This window comes from Procambarus clarkii, chromosome 10, assembly GCF_040958095.1.
Source record: "Procambarus clarkii isolate CNS0578487 chromosome 10, FALCON_Pclarkii_2.0, whole genome shotgun sequence".
Classification (NCBI taxonomy): domain Eukaryota; kingdom Metazoa; phylum Arthropoda; class Malacostraca; order Decapoda; family Cambaridae; genus Procambarus; species Procambarus clarkii.
Window position 1 is genome coordinate 13,774,296 of NC_091159.1, and position 24,369 is coordinate 13,798,664.

The window sequence follows — 24,369 nt, forward strand, 5'->3', positions numbered from 1 at the left end:
GCTCTAGAGTGTCGTCAACGTGAAATCGCCTTGGAAACTTCACACTTCACTCAACGCCAACGAGCTACTGCCAATCTTCCCGTCAGTTTTAATATATCACATGCAAGTAAGTTAATGCCATCCTTTGTAGAAGCAGAAGTTGATGTGTTCTTTACCACCTTTGAAACCCTTGCTAATCAACTCAGTTGGCCTGTCGACCAATGGGCCACACTTCTCAGAGTCCATCTTACAGGTAGAGCTGCAGTCACACTCAGTACTTTGGCGTCTGAGAATGACTACTACACTCTGAAACAAGCAGTGTTAGACGCCTACCTACTTTCCACCGAAAGTTATAGAAGGAAATTCCGTGACCACCTGAAGGCAAGTACCACTACCTTCCTCGAGTTTGCTAACACGAAACGGAGGTATTTCATGAAATGGCTGGAAGCAGCACATGTCTCTACTTTTACAGAACTCGTCAACCTGATGCTTGTTGAAGAATTCTTGAGACGTGTGCCGCCTCCTGTCCGCCTCTACTTAGCAGATAAAGAAGAAACCGACTACCTGAAGTGTGCTAAGTCGGCTGACACTTACAGCCTCATCCACCGGCTGACACCTGAACCATCCTCCAGTAAGAAGTCGTGGTACAGTTACGAGAAGGTGAGCCCCGATCAAGCTGGTTCACAACTGTACTGCAAATATTGTAGACTCTATGGACATACCATAGACAAGTGTGGTAAGTCTCAATACAAGGGAACCACTGACCAACAACGACCCAAACCAACTCCTCCTAAGTCCGGTAAGCCTGTGATGAATGTTGGTGTTGATGTTAATGATCTTTCTCTTTTCAGTAACCACCTGTATACTGGAACTGTCTCTGCCAACGGTTCAAATCCGGAGGGACGTTTCAAATTGAAGATCTTGAGGGACACAGCGGCTCTACAATCAATCATCTTGAAGTCGGCTGTGCCCAACATAGTCTACACCGGGGAAACAGTCTTCATCACTGACCTCACTGCTACTACTCCATACCCTCTCGCCAGAGTCCACCTGGATTGTCCCTACGTGAACGGGGAAGTCCAAGTCGCCGTCAGGGAAAAGCCTTTTCCCATGCCTGGAGTGCAACTTCTCCTAGGCAACGACTTGGCAGAAGACCTGCAACCGACCAACCTGATCGTCATGGACAAACCCCAGGTGTGTAACTCTGTGCCAAGTAACCCTATTCTTGAGTATGTTCCAGCAGAGGTTCAAGAGAGTGATGAAGTTTCTCCTCCGGTTCTCGTGACCACCCGTGCGCAAGCCGCACGTCCACAGCCAGCTGACTCTACTGCTACCGCTGTCCCTCAAGACCCTCAGAAACTACCCCCGCATCTGACCAAGTTGGAGTTCCGTAAGTTGCAGAGGGAAGATCTTACTTTAACACCATTGTTTTTCCAGGCTGAGACTCAACCCGACAGTATTCCTGGGTTCTTCCTAGAGAACGACTTGCTCTACCGCAGATATAGACCCAGTAAACTGAAGGAGGAGGACGATTGGGCCAACACCGAACAACTTGTGATTCCCACCAGCCTGCGGCCCACTATTCTACACCTGGCCCACGGAGCATTCTCCCACTACGGCTTCAACAAGACTTACCATGGGATTCGCCAAGACTACTACTGGCCAGGTATGGTAAATAACGTCAAACAGTACGTAAAACAGTGTCATACATGTCAGATGGCAGGCAAACCGAACGTCTCCATTCCCAGAGCACCACTGATTCCCATACAGGTGCCTGCGGAACCTTTCCACAGACTCATAATAGACTGTGTTGGTCCTTTACCTCGGACCAGTTCAGGTAACGCCTACATCCTAACCATCCTGTGTCCTACCACCAGATTTCCCATAGCAGTTCCAGTGAAGAACATCACGGCTGCTACGGTTATCAAACATCTATTGAAGATCTTCACTCAATACGGATTTCCCAGGGAGATTCAAAGTGACTGTGGCACCAACTTCACCAGTGATCTCTTCAAAAGGACACTGGAGGAGTTCAACATCAAACAGGTATTGTCCAGCCCCTATCATCCTGCTTCACAGGGTTCTCTTGAACGTAGTCATCAGACCATCAAAGCACTCTTGAAAAAGTTTTGTAGTGAAACCTCGAAGGATTGGGATAAGCAGATTGACCTAATAATGTGTATTTTCAGAAGTCTCCCCAATGAGTCCCTAGGAGTATCTCCTTATGAGATGCTCTACGGCCGTAAGTGCCGTACTCCCCTTAAGGCTTTCAAAGACTCTCTCAGAGATGCCACCTTCAGTGAGCATCAGAATGTGCCCCAGTTTCTTCAAAACCTTCAACACATTCTAGAGAGAGTCCACCGCTTTGCTCATGATAATCTATTGAAAGCCCAGGTGAGAATGAAGACTCATTACGACCAGACCAGCAAAGTAAGAAAATTCAAGCCGGGAGACTTCGTCCTTGCTTATTTCCCTATCCCAGGTTCACCTTTACAGAACAGATTTTCAGGACCCTACTGCGTCAAAGAGTGCAGAAGCAACAACACATACGTCATAGAGACTCCAGATAGGCGGCGGAAGACCCAGCTGTGCCACGTCAACCTCCTGAAGCAATATAATGGTACTCCTCCCACTGTCTTGATAAACTATTCTACTTTCACAGAACCCTACATCCACAGTGAGACCATCCCGGCTTCTTCTCCCGAAAGCACTGACAAGGAGTCGGCGCTTTCTAATTCCAAAATCCTTAATGATCTTCCCAAATGCTTTCAGGATAATACTCGTGCTCCTATGCCCTCTTCTAATTCCACTCTCACCTCGTCAGATAAGCCCTACATCCTCCATGTCGACGCCAATGGTACCGACGATGGTGGTGTCGTGATGCAGCAACGAGGCGAGAAGAATATACCTGTCAGCGACTACTGCTACAAGGAACGACGGAACAATTGGCAAGGAGCTACTCTTCCTCATCCTGAAGCTTCAGCACTTCACTCCACACCTGAAAAGTGCTCGGTCCACCATCAATACGGACCACACCTCCCTACACCTCCTGCAGCACGCCCACTTCTCATCTCAACGTCTTCTACTATGGGCTTGCTAACTGCAGAAATTCAACCTGGAGACACGCTATACCAAGAGTCTGACAACATCTTAGCCCATGATCTCTCCAGAGTTTATGAAGTAGAAGCAACTCCATCCATTACTCCACCACATAACGACGTACTTCTTCCAGAACCGCAGGCTTCGGGGGAGAGTTGTGACGATAATCTCCTTCAAGAGATTGAGCCTGCTCTTCCCTCCAAAATTACGTCTTCACAATTATATAAAAAGACTATGGAAGAAATGTCCAACAACGACAACAACACCAGCACCAGCAAGGCTTGCCAGGGTGAGCAGAAACGTATGCAACCAGCCACCTGTTCGAACTCCAACCACCAAACTACCCGTTGATCGCTACGGCTCCGCTGATTGGTCGCCGGTCTGGCTGCACCTGCACTCGCCCCCAATACTACCTGATGTCTGGGGTCGCCCCAACATCAGTCCTCAGAATGTTCCGTGCTTTCGTAGCCAGCACTCCTCCCAGCTAGACGTTAGCGTGTACTGAGAGAGGTGGTGGCTTTAAGCCAATATTCCAGCACCTCCCACTTAACTTTTGTGTTGCACTTCTTATTATTTTGCCTTAACGTAACTTTCATTGTGTCATTTAAGTATTCTTATTATTTTGATTCATTGATTTTATTATACATATTTGTTTGTGCATTATTTTCATGTTTTGATTTATTTAACGTAATTAAAATTTCATTGTTAAAGTTTTACTTGTGTTTTGTGTGTCTTCTCCTTACCTTACCACAGACGAAGTTCCAGTTTTTCTATTTTTTTTATAACTATGTGACGAGGCCATACCCCTAGCCTTAAACAGCCGAACACCAACGCGTTACCGTCACAATATATATATATATATATATATATATATATATATATTATATATATAGTATATATATATATTATATTATATATATATATTATATTATATATATATATATATATATATATATATATATATATATATATATATATATATATATATAACTGAAAACTCACACCCCAGAAGTGACTCGAACCCATACTGCCAGGAGCAGCGCAACTGGTATGTACAGGGACGCCTTAATCCGCTTGACCATCACGACCGGACATAAGGAAGTGATAGCCGAAGCTATTTGAACCACTTCCCCGCTGGCACTCGGATGGTAATCTTTGGCATAGCATTTTATCAAATCACCTCATTCTTTGGGGCACACGTGAGGAACACAAATGCAAACAAGCCTGAATGGTCCCCAGGACTATATACAACTGAAAACTCTCACCCCAGAAGTGACTCGAACCCATACTGCCAGACCCATAATGGTCCATTCAGGCTTGTTTGCATTTGTGTTCCTCACGTGTACCCCAAAGAATGAGGTGATTTGATAAAATGCTATGCTCAAGATTACCATCCGAGTGCCGGCGGGGAAGTGGTTCAAATAGCTTCGGCTATCACTTCCTTATGTCCGGTCGTGATGGTCAAGCGGATTAAGGCGTCCCTGTACATACCAGTTGCGCTGCTCCTGGCAGTATGGGTTCGAGTCACTTCTGGGGTGTGAGTTTTCAGTTGTATATAGTCCTGGGGACCATTCAGGCTTGTTTGCATATATATTATATATATATTGTATATATATATATTATATATATATATATATATATTATTAAATATGACCGAAAAAGTAAGATTAATAATTCTAACACGAATTTTCTCGATCTTTCGTACATTTCTTGGATGGAAATTTCTATTCTACATTTCTAGAATGGAAGCAAGTCGACGAAGAACTCTGTAGGGTAAGGCAGGTCCTAGTCAACAACGGCTTCTCCAATGGTTTCGTCGAAGACATCATAAGAAGGAAAGTGAAACGCCATGCAACCTCTGAAGAGACAACTAACACAACACCTATACCCCCTATTAGACTATTTTACAGGAACTTCTTTTCCACAGCTCATAAAACGGAGGAAAGGGTCCTGAAAGATATTGTTAATAGAAACGTTATCCCTACAGACAAAAATCAGAGGATACAACTGACGATTTACTATAAAACCAGAAAAACGGCCAGCCTACTCATGAGAAACTCTCCAGACACAAAGCAGAACGCTTTAAAAGAGACCAACGTCGTCTATGCCTTCAAATGCCCTCTTGGGGACTGTAAGCTCCAAAAAACCCAGTATATAGGCAAGACAACAACATCTCTTTCTAGGCGTTTAACGATGCATAAGCAACAGGGCTCCATTAAGGAACATATAATCTCTTCCCACAACCAAACCATCGCCAGAGAAATCCTAGTAAACAACACAGAAATCATCGATAGATACAGCGATAGCAGACGACTTGACGTTTGCGAGGCACTACACATTAAAAAGTTAACACCAGCAATCAACAGCCAATTAATGCACAACTATATTATACCCACCTCAAGACTCGGCTCCAATATAGAAGCATCAAGAAATATGGACCAATAGGCTTTCTACAATCACTTCCATTCAATACCCATTGTTTCGTGTTCTGTCTTGTGTTGATGAAATTAATACCCTATTAATACCACCTCACCCCATCCACCTCACTCAAATGTAGATATAAACGAATCGGAGATGTGTAAGTTCTATTCAGTTGTGTATGTGTAAACTAAAGTCTTTGAAAATGTAATAAGTTTTACGAAACGCGCTCAAGTGTCGCGTCAGACTAGAAATAAAAATGAATTTTGGAGAATTGATTTTTGAATTACCACCAACAGTGAAAAGAAATGTACGAAAGATCGAGAAAATTCGTGTTAGAATTATTAATCTTACTTTTTCGGTCATATTTAATAATATATGTCTACAGGAAAGACTGCTACCAAAATATACTAATATATATATATATATATATATATATATATATATATATATATATATATATATATATATATATATATATATATATTTATATTGGTGTATACTGGCAGCAGGTTTTCTTTCAAACATGTTTCATTGAATATGACCGCATATTCTGTATTTATTATTTTCTGGTTTAGGGCTTCTATCCCTCTAACTATTTTCTTAGCATCAGGGCTTAATTGAAATAGGAGTTCTCCAAAACTCATTTTCGTACTTTTAAGGTGAAGAAAAGAAGTGATTTACTATAGAGTGTATTACACTTATTTGTATAATTTGCACGACGTTTCGAACCTCCATGGTTCATTCTCAAGTGAACAGATCTTACAATACTAGTTGATTTTATACCCGCATTAGGTCAGGTGATAATACAATGAAGGTGAAAACATGGGGGGATACATAAGGGATAAACATAAGGGCTGCAGAAGGCTTATTGGCCCATACGAGGCATCTCCTATCTAAACACAAAGATTAATCCAGTGTAATTGGCCTGTTATGTTGGACATTGTCTTCTGTGTTGGCATCGATATGTTCTTGTCTTGTCCTTACTCTCATGGTGGGTAGAGTAAATAGTTCCGTGATTTGGGTGTTCATGGTAGGTCGCTCTATTCTTATGTGAATTGCCTCAAGAATTTGTAATCTTCTTGAATCTTGGGTTTTGTCTATTATGCAAGTATTCTTGTTCAACATTTCTCTTGTTAGAGTAATGTCATGGGCTTGTCTCATGTGATTCCTAGGGGCACCAGATTGAAGATGGCATGTCAAACGCCTCGTCAGCTTGGTCGACGTCATACCTATGTACTTACATTGAAGGTTACATCCTTCGTGGGGGCAAGTGTACATGTATACAACGCTTGACTGCTGTAGAGGGTTCTCCGTCGGCTTCGGGCTGTTTTTGATAAGGAGTTCGGAAGTCTTCTTGGTTTTGTAGAATATTATCAGGTTCATGTTTTGGTTAGGAGTAGTGCTTTTTACTCCTTTACGGATTATTTCTTTCATTATTCTTTCCTCTTTTATATGTTCACTGTGCATGGTTGATTTGTAATATAATTTTATTGGGGGTGTTGTGGTTTCTGTTCTAGGTTCTGAATTATACCAACGGTCCAAGTGTCTTCTTATAGCAGCGTTTATTTCCGCGTTGCTATATCCGTTGTTCACCAATACCCGAGTTACTCTTTCAAACTCTCTACTCACGTTGCTCCATTCAGAGCAGTGGGTAAGCGCTCGACGAATATAAGCATTGAGAACACTGGCTTTGTATCTTTGGGGGCACTCACTTCTACCGTTCAGGCATAATCCTATGTTGGTGGGCTTGGTATATACGTTGGTGCTTAAAGAGGTTCCAGTTTTTGTTATTAGTACATCCAAGAATGGCAGACTGTTATTTTCACTATTTTCATGTGTAAATCGGAGTACTGACTCTCTCTCTAGGTGTCTTTTTAGGTCAATTAGTTCATCTGAGTCTTTTACTATTACGAATATGTCATCTACATAACGGCAGTATACAGTTGGTTTTTGTCTGCTACTGAAGGTCTTCAGTAGCAGACAAAAACCAACTGTATACTGCCGTTATGTAGATGACATATTCGTAATAGTAAAAGACTCAGATGAAAATAGTGAAAATAACAGTCTGCCATTCTTGGATGTACTAATAACAAAAACTGGAACCTCTTTAAGCACCAACGTATATACCAAGCCCACCAACATAGGATTATGCCTGAACGGTAGAAGTGAGTGCCCCCAAAGATACAAAGCCAGTGTTCTCAATGCTTATATTCGTCGAGCGCTTACCCACTGCTCTGAATGGAGCAACGTGAGTAGAGAGTTTGAAAGAGTAACTCAGGTATTGGTGAACAACGGATATAGCAACGCGGAAATAAACGCTGCTATAAGAAGACACTTGGACCGTTGGTATAATTCAGAACCTAGAACAGAAACCACAACACCCCCAATAAAATTATATTACAAATCAACCATGCACAGTGAACATATAAAAGAGGAAAGAATAATGAAAGAAATAATCCGTAAAGGAGTAAAAAGCACTACTCCTAACCAAAACATAAACCTGATAATATTCTACAAAACCAAGAAGACTTCCGAACTCCTTATCAAAAACATGCCGAAGCCGACGGAGAACCCTCTACAGCAGTCAAGCGTTGTATACATGTACACTTGCCCCCACGAAGGATATAACCTTCAATGTAAGTACATAGGTATGACGTCGACCAAGCTGACGAGGCGTTTGACATGCCATCTTCAATCTGGTGCCCCTAGGAATCACATGAGACAAGCCCATGACATTACTCTAACAAGAGAAATGTTGAACAAGAATACTTGCATAATAGACAAAACCCAAGATTCAAGAAGATTACAAATTCTTGAGGCAATTCACATAAGAATAGAGCGACCTACCATGAACACCCAAATCACGGAACTATTTACTCTACCCACCATGAGAGTAAGGACAAGACAAGAACATATCGATGCCAACACAGAAGACAATGTCCAACATAACAGGCCAATTACACTGGATTAATCTTTGTGTTTAGATAGGAGATGCCTCGTATGGGCCAATAAGCCTTCTGCAGCCCTTATGTTTATAACTTATGTATCCCCCCATGTTTTCACCTTCATTGTATTATCACCTGACCTAATGCGGGTATAAAATCAACTAGACTAGTATTGTAAGATCTGTTCACTTGAGAATGAACCATGGAGGTTCGAAACGTCGTGCAAATTATACAAATAAGTGTAATACACTCTATAGTAAATCACTTCTTTTCTTCACCTTAAAAGTACGAAAATGAGTTTTGGAGAACTCCTATTTCAATTAAGCCCTGATGCTAAGAAAATAGTTAGAGGGATAGAAGCCCTAAACCAGAAAATAATAAATACAGAATATGCGGACATATTCAATAAAATATATATTTATATATATATATATATATATATATATATATATATATTTTTTTTTTTTTAAATTTTGTGAGGGTACCACCTCTGGTGCCAATGTGGGGACCCATAGCCTCGGAGAAGAAAATAAAAAGTATTCAGAGGAGACCTTGTGGTTTCTCACTGAACACTAATATTATCTTCTCCTACCACCCCCATTCTTTTGTATGTACACATATATATTTACTTTATTTGAACTTTGTTACAAAAAAGGAGTTACATATGGGTTACAAAGATGGTTGTCATAGGTTGTCGAGTTCCTCCAGCTCCTCAGATGGCGGGCAGGAACCCTGGATGCAGTGCGCATTTCCCCTCTGTATCGCCACACTGAGGCGCTGGAAAAGAAAGCTTGCAGCTCTCGGGTCCCTTGTTGTTTCAATGAGCCTAGAACCCAGTTCCTTCAAAAAACTGGTAGCACTTTTACCCCAGGCGCCGAGCGTCTCAGAAGCAATGGGGACAAAATTGTAGTGGTGATCCAGTTCTCTATACTTACGGGATTTGGCTGCTTCCCTGTGGGTGGCAGCGCCACCTGGTTGTGCAACACTGAGGTTAATGTAGGTGTTAGCCAGGGTTGATACGCACGTGTAGTCCCATACCAACTGCTTGCCATTCTTCCAGGGATTCACTGTGATACCATCCGGGCGACCAATAAGAGCATCAGAGTTACGGGGCGTTAGGTAACGGGGCTCTCTTTCAGCTGGGCATCCAGCTGTGGTGAGGCTCCTCTTGATGATGTCATTAACTTCACTGTGCCTCGAGTGCCATCCCCCTGTGTTTTGGCAGAGTAGGCCATGGTGACCGTACCTGTCAGCCACCACCTCGCCGCAAATACACCTATATCTGGTGTGGATTGGGGCAGCAAGGTGGAGGGCCACAGCAATTCGGAGGGCGTGTGGTGTGAGACGCGTGCCAGTTGCCGACATTGGGGTTGCTAACAGGAAATCCCCTGCATGTGGTGCTGCTACTGCTGTGAGGCGAGCAATGTCGTGTTGTGTTGTTGCAGCACCCAGGCACTCTGCAGCAACTTGGTCTACAATGGGACCATCCCAGCTGGATTGCTTGTGGGATTTTGGGGATGGTGGTTGAGGTGATTATATATATTTATATATATATATATATATATATATATATATATATATATATATATATATATATATATATATATATATATATATATACATGTCGTACCTAGTAGCCAGAACGCACTTCTCAGCCTACTATGCAAGGCCCGATTTGCCTAATAAGCCAAGTTTTCCTGAATTAATATATTTTCTCTTAATTTTTTCTCATGAAATGATAAAGCTACCCATTTCATTACGTGTGAGGTCAATTTTTTTTTATTGGAGTTAAAATTAACGTAGATATATGACCGAACCTAATCAACCCTATCTAACCTAACCTATCTTTATAGGTTAGGTTAGGTAACCGAAAAAGTTAGGTTAGGTAGGTTAGGTAGTCGAAAAACAATTAATTCATGAAAACTTGGCTTATTAGGCAAATCGGGCCTTGCATAGTAGGCTGAGAAGTGCGTTCTGGCTACTAGGTACGACATTATATATATATATATATATATATATATATATATATATATATATATATATATATATATATATATATATATATATATTATTTGGTGTATACTGGCAGAAGGTTTTCTTTTAAACATGTCTCATTCAATATGACGGCATATTCTGTATTAACTATCTTCTGGTTTAGGGTTTCTATCCCTCTATTATTCTTGCATCAGGGTTTAGTTGAAAAAGGAGTTCTCCAAAACTCATGTTCGTTTTTCAAGGTGAGGAAAAAAGTGAATAACTATAGAATGTATTACACTTATTATACAATTGCACAATGTTTCGAACCTACATGGTTCAGTCTTAAGTGATAAGACATTACAGATCTCGTTAGATTTATACAAGTACGGGGGTCAGGAAAAAAGACAAGTAGAATAAAGGAAAAGGCAAGGGAATAATGAGGGACGAAGCACATACAATAATTAATCAGATGTAATAGGCCTATTATGTTGAGCAGTGTCTTCTGTGTTGGCATCATTATGTTCCGGTCTTCTTACTCTCATGGTGGGTAGAGCAAATAGTTCCGTGATTTGGGTATCATGGTAGGTTGTTCTATTCTTGTGTGTGTTCTATTCTTATGTGGATTGCTTCAAGAATTTGTAATCTTACATCTTGGGTTTTGTCTATTATACAAGTGTTTTTATTCAGCATTTCTCTTGTTAGGGTGATGTTATGGGCTTGTCTCGTGTGATTCCTAGGGGCACCGGATTGAAGATGACAGGTCAAACGTCTTGTCAGCTTGGTCGACGTCATACCTATATACTTAGATTGAAGGTTATATCCTTCGTGGGGGCAAGTGTACATGTATACAACGCTTGACTGCTGTAAAGAATTCTCCGTCGGCTTCGGGCTGTTTTAATAATGAGGTCGCTAGTCTTCTTTGTTTTATAGAATATGATCAGGTCTATGTTTTGGTTAGGAATAGTGTTTTTTACTCCTTTACGGATTATTTCTTTCATTATTCTTTTTATTTATATCCTATCCCTATCACTCGTATTCAAGGATGGTAAACCACTACTTAACATGGGTGGTACTCGAGCAGGGACACAGGTGGAAACTTAGTACCCAAATGAGCTAGACATTATAAAGACTTGTCAGTGTCAGTTGTTAACAAATGGAATGCACTAGGCAGTAATGTGGTGGACTCCATACACAATTTCGAATGTAGATATGATGGATTCCAATAGGCTCGGGAACCTGTACACCAGTTGATTAAGAGCTGAGAGGCGAGGCCGAAGAGCCGAAGCTCGACCCCAGCAAGGAAAATTAGACGAGTACAATTAGGTGAATACTGAACATAACCGCATATCTCGTTAAATGTCTTAATTTTAAATTACGAAGTTTTATTGCTGCGTTAATTGCGAGAAAAAAATACTAAAAACAGTGAAACGAGAAAACCTCTTCTACAGATTAAGGAACCAAAATGTAATAGAGGGGAGAAAATGAAGAACGTTCACAAGCAAGAGAGGATGTAAAGAAGGCAATAAGGAAGCAAGGAAGCAGGAAACGAGGAAGATGGAGGAATCTGGTTGTTGGAGGCAACGAGGCGTGGTGGACAGTCAGTCAGTGACCCACCACCTTCACCCCCCCCCCTCAGACACACCACACCAGTGAACACAGGTACAAGGCTACAAAACAATACTAAATTATATGCATTTAACAATTATGAAATTAACAATGATAATACAATGCTGACCTTAGCAGGCAAGAATATCGAGGCATGTGCAGCTCTACCTTTTAATTCATATACGCAAGAGTAGACAGCCTCACGCTGCCTTAATTAAAGGTGGCACTCGGGTTATTATTAAAACGTCACTACCCTCTTCATTAGGCCGTATATGAAATATATATTACATCAAAATACTGAACAATTATGATTGTGAAGATCAAGAAACTTGTCCTTCTGGGAAGTTGAGAATAGACTGTTCTTTTAATAACATTTCACCTTTGGGCTATCAAACTAACACACCCAGTGCCTGTGAAGGAAGCCTCCAGATCTCACATTTTGTAGGATGCTTTATCTTGCTTTTAAAAATAGGAATTATGACTGCATTTAAGATTCACCTGGTCATCAACTGGCGTATAAACCATACATTGATATGTTTGGTAATACTTCGAGACCATCTAGGGCATATCTGCAGGCACTCTAGCCTGTTCTCGGCAAATGCTCCTTATTGTTAATCCAGCCGCCAAACTTCCTGTTTATCAATGAAAAACTGTTTACACGACTCTCAGCTGACGACGTTCGAACATTTCACGACGAGTGCCGCCCTGACGACCTCCGTTTGCATGGCAACTCTGCAAATACTTCACTCACTTCAAATCCAAAATTGCCAACAGAACCTAAACACCTAACCAAACCTATGCATAGCTACACCTAAAACGTTAATATATAATAATAATTTGCACAAAGAAATCACATTAACGTGATGTATCAATGAGAAAATAAGGAGGATCTACAAGTATTCACGAGAACGGGTTTGATAATCTTCTACTCCACAATAACCAAAGAACCAACAAGAAAAAATTAAATTTTCTAAATTTACACGTCGTTTCAAATTAATTAAATCAATTGGCATATTATTTTAGTCGTTAAGGAAAATGTGCAATTTGATGCGCCTTCCCATTACAAGCGAATAGAAACTAATGGACAACTTCCAAAACTTTAGGCCCGACCAGGAGCAATGGATTCCATTGGCAGCCACTACAGCCTAGTGATTCATAATAGTTTAACCACCGCCGCTCACAACACTCCATACATTACAGTACCATTATTGTTCAAACTTTTAATGAGGTACAGTAAAGTGAGTTACTACACACCAAAATAATCCACTGAGGTCAAAACATTAAGGGCTTAAAAAAATGGAATATGAACACTGGCACAAAATGTTGGCATGCGTGGCGAGGATTGGAGTATGGCTGGGATCAATACTGACGACGCCTAAGCCCACTTGCCACTAACACAGCCTTCCTTGAAGCCGGATCAGGGCCAAGACGGACTACAGGAAGGTAATCGGTTACCAACATCCTCATTTGCACACCCGAATTAAAAGAAAACGAGCCTCGTTAAAACTAGAAAATAAAACTTGTAGTCAAGACAGTGGTAACGATCCTCTATTTGTGAAAGAACTTTGTTGTAAGTGTTGCTGCTAAATGGTAGTAATAGTAGCAGGAACAATTGTAGTGTTGGATCAGAGGAGGTTGCACAGGTGGAGCCGTAGTTGTAACGGGGGTTGGGGGGAAATAGCTCTATCTTGTCCATTATTCCACCCCCCAGTTAACTAACGAGGCCGGGGGAAACAGCTCTCTCTAGTCCGTTATCCCGTCCCCAGTTAGCTAACTATTCTAGAGCACTCCCAGAGTTCCTAAGGCAGCCTCTCTCGTTCAACACCTTGTAACCTAGGTATTCGACTACCTAGGTGCTAAGACTACAAGGCGCCGTCACTTGATCAGCTACCCGAAACTCTAGAGAGAACTCTAGAATACAGAATCATTGCCACAAACGTAAAAGAGAAAACGAAAGGAAAGAAATGAATAGTGAAGTAATTAGTGAGGGTTTGGGGTGAGAGGGAGAGAGGTGGGAGGGGCGAGGAGGGTCATTAGTTGAAAGTGAGAGTTTAGAGAGGGGTGGAGGGAGAGGAATAGATAGGTAGTAGTAGAAGAGTAGATAGTAGAAGACGAAATGCTGCCACCATCCATTCATGATCATTACATACAAGACAAGGAATGGAACTTGTCTGTATCACAATATTCTCAAAAGATGTTATCATGAGTTCATTATTAGTAGTTCCCATCTTTATCATGTACTCATTCTACACCATGAAACCAGTAACCACAGAGGCTTGCTCACCTCAACTCAAATCTCTAGGGAACAAAGTTAAACACAATTTAAATAATAAATTCATAATTATATTTCCCATGAAGTATCATAATTTAGCAATTAAATTAAAATGTTCCAGTTTAATATGCAAAGTGAGTCATCATCCAAGAATTCGAGAACCCTACAACTTGACTGCCCCTGATCATCACACAACATATGTAAACACGACCAAGTCACCTTACTGCTCAACTCACCAAGTGTCTCTGCCTATAGCTGGATAGAGAGGGGGGGGGGGGTCTGTAGTTGACAGAGACTCCCGCCCTGCCGGCCGACAGCCTCCCTGCTCTGCTCGTCTGCTGTTCTCTTGATTAATGCTCCTTTCTGGATAGCTCTCCGAGTTTATATTGGGGAACCTAGTAGCTAACTCCGCCCACAAATAGATAGCCTCCGGCACTACCAAGCCACTCCTTAAACGTCGGCTTGTTTGAAGGCTACCAGACTACAATTAAGAGCTTAGCGGAAGCAAGGTGAAATTCTCATGATCTGACCTCAGGTCACTTGAGGTCATTAACGCTTTGAGGTGTGAGATCTCAGGCAGACAACTGGCGCCTCTCAGATCCTTGTCTGTGACTCATGTACTCTATATTTTTTAAATAAACTAACCCAAACACTTTTACAGTGTTACATAGTGACTGTGGTGTTACAAGGCGCACACAGCTACAACAAACAGGGTCATAGAACGGGAGAGAACAGCAACCTGGTAGTGGTTGTCAGTGGTTATAGTGAAGGCCTACATCGAGGCCTCCAATTCTAACACACAACCTCCGTACTGCTGCTACGTTACTCCCGCACCTCGTTTAATACGTGTACATGCGCAGCCTCAGGCACTTACGAACGTGACTATGAACAACTTACTCAGTGCTTTTCTCTGAATAAGAGGTGACTGAAAAAGAAGCAGCAAACTACCCATTTTCTCTAATAATATATTAAAGAAAACGAGCCAAAATAGGGGTGACTAGTCTGCATGCACTAAATTTTTGTTTGGCGTGCATGTATCAATAAAATATGAACAGTACAAAATATTCATTATTTCAGAGTGAAAGAGCACTAGTATAAAAAGATACGATTTGTCTTTATCCGACAACTATTTATTTACAAGGGCATCACAAAACGTTGACTAGAGTGAGACGGTATTTGCAAGAGTCAGGGTGTGACGCCGTCACGTGAGGCAAGCAGATACAAGGGAGTAATCTACCAATCTTGGGCACGAGTTACAGCACCGCTCCTGTGCCAGGTAAGTCCACTACGGGCTCACCATAGCCCGTGCTACTTTCGAACTTTTGTTCTAAGTAGCTGAATCTAAAATATCATCATCTTGGGCACTCGATGCACAAACCATATCAGCAGGAACTTTGTCATGCTCTCTAATTCTAATGGCTGGACATTATACAATGTTCAGCTATTAGAAATTTTAGAGTTGCCGCTGTGGTACCTAGAACTTTGCACTGGAACCATTTGTTCAAGATATCCTCATAATCATTCCTAACTTTGTCAGTACAGGCTACTGATCACATACCCCTTTTATTGCTAATCATCCCGCGAAATTAGGATTTTAGTATCATTAAACTAGCTCTTAACAAAATCCTCGCCAACCTGTAACGAAAAAAATAGTGGCATACCGTTATTTTGTATTCTAGACTTGTTTATATATATTTTTCGAAAGCCATGCATCGATCTTCCCCTTCCCCGCTCTGTGTACTTCAGGGAAAATATAGCACACGTGAGACTTACTCCAGGGGCAGTCACAGTACGGTGGTGGTGGTAGAGAGGGGTGGGGAGGAGGAGAGCGAATCAGCCAGCACCAGAGAAAAAGCCAGCTAGAGAAAGTGAGCTAGCGAGGGGGGTGTAGTAGAACGGGAGGGGGGGGTGTAGTAGAACGGGAGGGGGGGAGGGTAGTAGAACGGGAGGGGGGAGGGTAGTAGAACGGGAGGGGGGGGTGTAGTAGAACGGGAAGGGGGGGTGTAGTAGAACGGGAGGGGGGGTGTAGTAGAACGGGAGGGGGGGGCGTAGTAGAACGGGAGGGGGGGTGTAGTAGAACGGGAAGGGGGGGTGTAGTAGAACGGGAGGGGGGTGTAGTAGAACGGGAGGGGGGGGTGTAGTAGAACGGGAGGGGGGGGGTGTAGTAGAACGGGAGGGGGGGGGGTGTAGTAGAACGGGAGGGGGGGGGGTGTAGTAGAACGGGAGGGGGGGTGTAGTAGAACGGGAGGGGGGGGGTGTAGTAGAACGGGAGGGGGGGTGTAGTAGAACGGGAGGGGGGGGGGTGTAGTAGAACGGGAGGGGGGTGTAGTAGAACGGGAGGGGGGTGTAGTAGAACGGGAGGGGGGTGTAGTAGAACGGGAGGGGGGTGTAGTAGAACGGGAGGGGGGTGTAGTAGAACGGGAGGGGGTGTAGTAGAGCGAGGGGGGATGGGGGAGGGTACAAAAGGGAAGGTGGTTACTTGGGGCATTGCTGCTGGAATTATTCAGGCAGACACCCAAGAAAGTTTGTGGGTAATACTGCGTGACGCTAGGAAGCCTTTTCCCATCGCCTCCCAGAATACAAGAAGATGCCGCCAAGTCAGCCCCACTACAAGTCGCTACCATTTTACCTAATCGCCATAGACAACGATTCCCAATGATGCCCCCCACTTGATTTACATTTAAATATGGAAGATTCTGTATTTCAAACCAAAATAAATGCATGTGCGAAAATGTAGTGTCGATTATAATCATCTTGAGCTGAATCTGGAAGCTGGGAAGTCACGTGAGGAGTTTCATATGACACGTGACACATGCGCTCCACACACCGAACAACATAAGATATGAGGTGCCGTGCTATTAAATCTGTGGTCTAAAATAACGACAATACATGTACAAGATGAACTGCTGAATTTATCGATCAAAATGCTACTGCTGTCACACGATAGATTTCTGCCTGACGTGGCCAGTAGGCCTTTGCAGTGTTCGTATATTCTTGGGCCTATAGACCTATTGTGATGCTTCCGGGGGTTAAAGCCCTTACAGTCTTCAACCCTTAAAGTCTTCAACCAGGTATGACGGTTGATGACCATAGACTTCGTATTGGGAATTAGCTAATCAGACATTTTCTAAAAGAAATTGCCATCTTCCTTCTTGAAAATAGTTATTAAACAGTTAATAACAAAATCAAATTTATTTTAAAACAGCCTAAGAACGAATGCTCTCTAAAAGCGTATTAAACACATTCCTCACACAAACAATAACAGGACTTGAGGTTAATGCCGCTTCCATCTCAACAATATAATCTTTATTGGGACAAATATTACTCCAATTTCCCAGGGTGGGATTGTGATGAGGGTGCGGGGATACTTAAGGAACTACTTACAGCGGCGGGCCTCCACTACTAACATCCCATCTGCCCTGAAATAAGCCCCACACCTGTCTCGCTCACCAGCCTCCATTCCTGGCGTGGTCCTCAATTATTCTGGATGTCTCCCTATATTATCTTCATCGCCACCATTTCCGCCATTTCTTTCGCATAATCTCTGCCAATTTAGCTTCGCCCATACTGAATACTTTCACTATCACCCATCTCAGTTGCTATTCTCCTCTTCTACATTGAATAATGCACATCCGTCCACTAGGTCTTCCACTGGTAAACTCTTACATTCTCTTCTACTGCTTTTATCTCCACTCCTCCCCAACTTGCACCCTTCTCCCCCTCCCCTCCACATCCTCTTACAAACCTTTATTCTTCTCTTTCCCAGTCCAATTTCCTGACCATCTGAGGCCAATGGTGATGACTTGGCTGGTGCCTCAAATATCGGAGAACCATCCCCCTGAAGATATAACTATCACACACACGCCTCGCCGACGCCTCGTATAATTACGACCCAGTCGTAAACGACACCATCCAATAAATAAGGTGCTCAATATTCAACATTTTAACACAGGCTCCGATACATCTCTAACAAAGAGGAAAATATAAGACATTTGCACAGACCATAAGAGAATATGATACCTGGTTGATGGGGTTCATATGATTTATGATTATAACCGATAATCACATTAAAACTGGAGAGGGTAGAAGGGAAGTCGTCGTCCTAGCGTCGCTTCTCGTGTCATTCCTTATCACCTTGCCACCCACCACCTTATCTCACCCTTCCACCTCGTCGCCCACTGCCTTATCTCACCCTTCCACCTCGCCACCCACCACCTTATCTCACCCTTCTACCTCGCCACCCACCACCTTATCTCACCACCGTATTACACCATTTTCCACATTGCCACCTAAGAGGTAACGGTAATTAAGACTTGGATGGAATGCGAGGACGGACGACCACCTGTCAATGCTAATTGCAGATTTGCATCAAAGCCACCGTATTATCTGCTCGTCTCACGCCATAAAATTCGATTGTATCTTGCGGGAGGAAGTAAGAGGAAAGGACGGGAAAACACGGCAAGGGCGAAGAATGGAATTATAAATCAATAAAGGAGACGGTACCACAGCTCCATGGCTCCTCCGTCAGGTATCTACAACACATCGAGTGTTATTATCTGGTCTTCTGCTTTAAGCAGATGACCTTTAACTATGCCAGGTACGCCACACACAGTCTGCTGCCCAGTACATGTACGTTCCTTCAGTCACACAAAATATCTGTCCTCTCGACATTGACAACAAAAATGCCACTAGTTCCTATAAATAATTATTGTGCGATTATTTGTTTGCCAACAGACAAAGGTGTCGCTTTGAATTCTAAAGTAGCAACGAAGATTTCGCAGACATTTAGTTGTATGTACAATATATATAGTTATCTACTTAACACACTTATGTTGTTAGCTGGTACGTTAAAACTCCACCCGGCACTACACAACTCCCACACTGGTCTTATGATATGGACATGTAAATCGTTGTATGGCCTCACTACTAAGGCAGGTTCAACCTGTCAATATTGGTCGTGTGGCTCCTAGTCGAGAATTCCAAGAACACTACGCGACTTGGTGTATACACATGCCACGGCTCCCGCACCGACCTAGACACTTCCAGGTTACAGTGGCACTCAAGCCATAGACCCTTACCCAGGCAGAAGGTTTAAGTCGTAACTAGAGAGGACACAGGCAAATCTAACAATATAAACCATGCTTCCAATAAGCCACACAAAAAAGCACTGTTCACTAACATGATCCACCTCCTGAGTTCTGGTAAAAACTAAAAATGTCAGTGGACCTTCCATCCAAATAACACAGTAAAGTAACTGCCACAATTACAAAAAAGTTATTGGCTTGACATATTTTCACACAAGAGATGCCAAACCAGTGATAAAGGTTTGAAAGACCAATCCTCTCTAGGAAGGAATATTGTTGAACATTTACTCCTCAATTCAAGACTGGAGAAATAATTGAAGTGCAGAGAACGTTCTTGCTGCCCGAATCAACTTAACATATTATTGGGATGTTTATAAATCACACAAATTATTCCCTGGAGCACAGGTGAGAGAATATCAATCTAGATTTGAGAGATATTAAGTGGAATGTTTTCAAATCTTCAGTTTTCTTGTGACCAGAAGGCATGACATTGTCCAAGAGGGGATCTAGATAAATATTTCCAAAAGGTACCTGATCAATATGTTAATGTAGTTCTTACGTCAGATTGAGAGCATTGGTGATCAATCACGAGGCCTCAATCACGTATTCAAAGAATTTAGTGATATCTGCGCAGGATCGGACAGTAAAATGTGTCCCCAGTAGGAAGGGTCTTTAAAATAACGTAGTTTAATCCTAATTTTTATTTTATGATAAGCAAATATTTTCTTGTACCATGAACTGATTACCCTGTTGGTAATCAGCCCAGGGAAAGTGAACACAAGCTACAGGGAAGAGAGCTTGTTCAGAGACTACAACCTGGCCTCGTAACCAAATTCCCCACTCCCCGGGCGAGACGTTCATGGTTCAGTCCTAAACTACCTAAAACTAGACTACATTCGGCTGGCTAAAGGGATTATCCCTTATCACCACCTCCAGTTACTGATGGAGTCCATCAACAACCACAATAGGCGCGATGAAACTGAAGCTCACATAGAAAAATTTGTTTGGTATTAAATGCTTCACAATTCACCCGGAGTCTATGCCTGGAGCTCTTCACCAGCTCTAATGATATCACTGCTGGTAGCTCTAATGATATCACTGCTGGTAGCTCTATGTCATCTACTTACACTAAGACCCACCAGCTACCTGTGCGTCCACTCACCTGAAACAAAGAAGTGTACTAGTCAGTAACAGCCTAACTAGCTATATGAACTACCTAACTAATAATAATCCACATGTACCTCCTGCTTCTTACTCATATGGTAATCTTATGCTTTATCTAATGATAATAACTTACCACTGGATTTAAACTACCCAGAGACATGCAGTTGCCAAGAACTGCACAACTACTTCAACTATCGTTTCTAAGGGGTATATTACATGGTCAGTGATACCCGGAACTACCTCAAGACACGCACAAGGTTGCTACATCAAACTCCCAAAATAAATCTTCACAATCGGGACCTGTACGCCAGGAATTACACAGCTGTTTCACTCAGGTTGCTTAGCCAAGTTAACATTATGGAAAATGTTAAAAGTTTCATCATGTTTATTCATGCTTATATATTTAATATCAATTATATTGGGTTTTAATGGGGCCCTTAAATTGAATTTGGCTTATTGCCATTTTCTGCTTCAAAAGCATGACACATCTACATAATTTATCAAATGAAAAATGTATTTAATAGCCATATAATGACCTAGAATATTAGGCCCGAAATTAAAGCAGTAGATAGCCATTATTCGTAAGAATGACGCATTAGATGTAGACAGATGGATTATATGGGTTTTGTGTATCATCAAAATTTCCCTACCAGAAATTCTGCGCTGGGTGCGTCTCAACCAAAATCAATACAATCTACCAACATATAAATGTGCAAGTATATTTTAACTACTGGAATCTCTTCATAAAATGCGAGGGTTAGAGAGCGTCTGTATTCAATGTCAACAATTTTGTAAAAGCAGTCGTGTTAAAGACTTACGTTACACGTCCCCCCGTGTAACATTACTTGTTACATCTCTAGCCCTTTCTCTCCCCTCCTCCTCCCCATCTGCACCCTACCTCACCTACTCACCGTCACCATTATTCATCGCATGCCGTTTTTCTTCCCAGAGAAATTCCATTAATCCAAATCTAAATATCTGTAATTGTATACCTTTACAGAATCTTTTGCAGATTTATTTCTCATGCTGATTTTGACATCGACTATAACCAATAAAATGAAGCTGTGATTAGTATATTTATCAGATCTGAGAGTCGGGGAGCAATAATATTGTCTTGGTGTTAAGAGAGCTTTTCACTGTGCTCTCAATAGATATTTTTTTGGTTTACCGTTACTCTTTGCGACCTTTGTCAACAATGTTATATCCATCGCCTAACTTTGTCTGTTATTCCTGTGGGTCTCATTACATGGGCTGTCATTTCAGGGTCACAGGCACCAAACACCTTCGCAATGTCCGTGTATATACATTTCTTGGTTTTCTTCCAATACTTCCGTGACTGTCACAGTGGTTGGGTAATTGCTGAAGGAAGGCTCTTCCTGTTATAACTCCAAGATGGCCTGGGTTGTGGTGTTAATTTGATTCTCCGTAAAACAAGAGATCTGACTCCTTGGGGGGTAGAAATAGCCTAAGGTACTCTATCCCTTTGAGATGTATTTCTTTCTTGTCTCAAACATACTTGAACCTGAATCTGACTCCTAATCAACCTTTTAAAGACTTTAATAATACGTGATGCGATTAGTATAGTTTTTTGTCACTGCTTTATCTCCCTTGAGAAGAGGACTATATTTGCCTGCGTGATTGTTTGGGTAAATACCCGAAGGATACCAGGAATGACGTGTACACACTACAGGGAAATTAATGGTTTGGGTGTGGCAGCACTCCGCCGGCAGGAGTGTGTTAGGCCAGGATGGATGGATGGATGGATGGATGGATGGATGGATGACTTGCTACCCAAGCTCACTCTCAAAGACCCCCCTCCCCCACCCCCATTCCCCGTTGTCACACCCACATGAGCCAACGTTTTGTGGGTGGGGGTCAAGCACCCCCCCCTTCCCCCACATTTCTTTAAAGATAAAAAATCTATAGCATCACTTGATGAAAACACAAAATCCAGTGCGTTTAAGATTTAAGAATAATGCCACAGACAGCCAATACAAACTGCATGAACAAGCTACCTAATGATTCAAGTATGCATATACAACATAACTATCTACTTTCAATATGCTCTAAAGAACTGATTGGGAACTAAAAAAAATCGGCAGAAAAACAGAGACGTGCAGGTAAGAGGCGACTCCTGACGCCCTTGTCACAGTGACTGGCAGACGAGGATGGTCCCGGCAGATAAGACAACACTGCTAATCGCCAACATCACACGGCGACACGCCCACCTACACCGATACACTTCCCACCCCATTTGATTTGCCACTGTAAAAAATGCAACTGTATTGCCTAACCAGAAATATATGAACCCAAGCAGCCCACCTAACCTATGGAGGCCCACGTTATAATTAGCACGGGGCCGCCTACATTCCCACACCTCAGATACCCCCTGATTACATCCAGACCCCCCACACCGCACGAGTACGGAAGGAGTCGAGTGGAAAGCAGGCACATGGAAGAAATGTGGAGGGAGGGAGGGGGGGGGGGGCCTTGCTGTCAATGTTGACAGTCACGCCCCACGGGAGTCATGGCTCGTGCTCCCGTTAATAAAGTTCCTGTAGCTGCTACTTTTGTCGTTCCTGTTCCTGCGTCTTCTGATGCTGCTGTTGCTTAAGCTGCTCTTTTTCCCTTTCACCTTCTGCCCCTATTATCACCGCTATTCGTCCCGTTCCTCCCACGGCTCCAAAACTGATAGTACAAAGCTTCGCATTTCATCTAGAGTTCGTCGCTCGTGTAAACCTTCCGTGTACATTTTAAGATGTTGAGTGCAAGCCAGCAGGCACAGGTACACACACAAGAACGGAGTTCGGCGCGGACGCTGGAGTGTGACGGAGTGACGTCTGATAACCTTCGCTGAGGGAGTTTCTCTTCGTGTCGCAACACGTCCTTGCCAAAGCCGCTATTTTGGAGACCTCCGTCACTATATGTCAGAAGGGAAGAGGTAATGGGAAGCACGACCTTGGACAGGAAGGGGGCTGGTGGAACTATCAGGAGAAAGCGCCAAGCCATTACGACCATGGACAGGCGGGAAAGGAAGGGCGAATAGACTGCGGCTTTTGTTCCGGAACCACTGCCCTCGTGGCCTGGTCTCCTCCCGGTTCGTGGATAAAGAATGTTGGGTGTTGCATCTAGCAATCCAACGCCATCATCTGACCAGGGATAGTTGAAAATCTCAATAATCCTCTTCAGACATAGGACCCCCATTGGAAAGTTCTCTTGAATTTAAAGGGACGGTACTGAAAACTGGAAGAGAGGGTTGTATGCATCTTACGAGAACTAATATAACTTTATAAACAACAACCGTGACAAACAAAAAAAGATAAAAAGAGGTGGAAATAAATAAAATATCAAAGCGAAATTTAGAAATATGGCATAAAGATTCGCAAATATCCAAAGAATCAGAATGAAGTTATGCCCTTGCTCAAGGTGAAGCTAGAGAAGCAAGGATAAGACCTGCTCATCAAAACAGGGTTCAGGGAACAAACCATATTTTCTTCTTTACCTTAGGGCTCACCCCCCCCCTCCCCCTCCCCCTTCCTTGGCCCCCACTCTCCTTTCTCATTCATCCCTATCTGTTTGCCGCTCCACGATCCATCAGGAATATTATACTTCACGCCCCATCAGGTCCTCTAATATTTTCTGCGTCAGGTCTCTCTTTCACCCACCACCCTCACAATATTTCAATCTCACCCCTCTTAGGTACCCCCCCCCCCGCCCCCAACAATATTCCTTTCTCTCACTAGTGTTTAGTTTGTGAGCTTTAAAGAATAAATTTATTATCAAGAGCATTAGTAAAAAGAGAATCAAGTCTAAACATCTTACA

The 24,369-nt window shown here is 42.6% G+C and overlaps 1 protein-coding gene across 24 annotated transcripts in view; it reads right to left on the reverse strand.

Annotated features, from left to right (window-relative positions):
- Klc (kinesin light chain) overlaps positions 1-24,369 on the reverse strand; it is a 187,686-nt gene that overhangs the window by 121,703 nt on the left and 41,614 nt on the right. The window contains exon 3 of one of the 24 annotated variants that reach the window (XM_069321615.1): positions 20,510-20,544. The exons of the other annotated variants lie outside the window; for them this stretch is intronic. The gene's annotated coding sequence lies outside the window, so the exon portion shown is untranslated. The remainder of the gene's footprint in view (positions 1-20,509; positions 20,545-24,369) is intronic. 24 annotated transcript variants of the gene reach the window in all.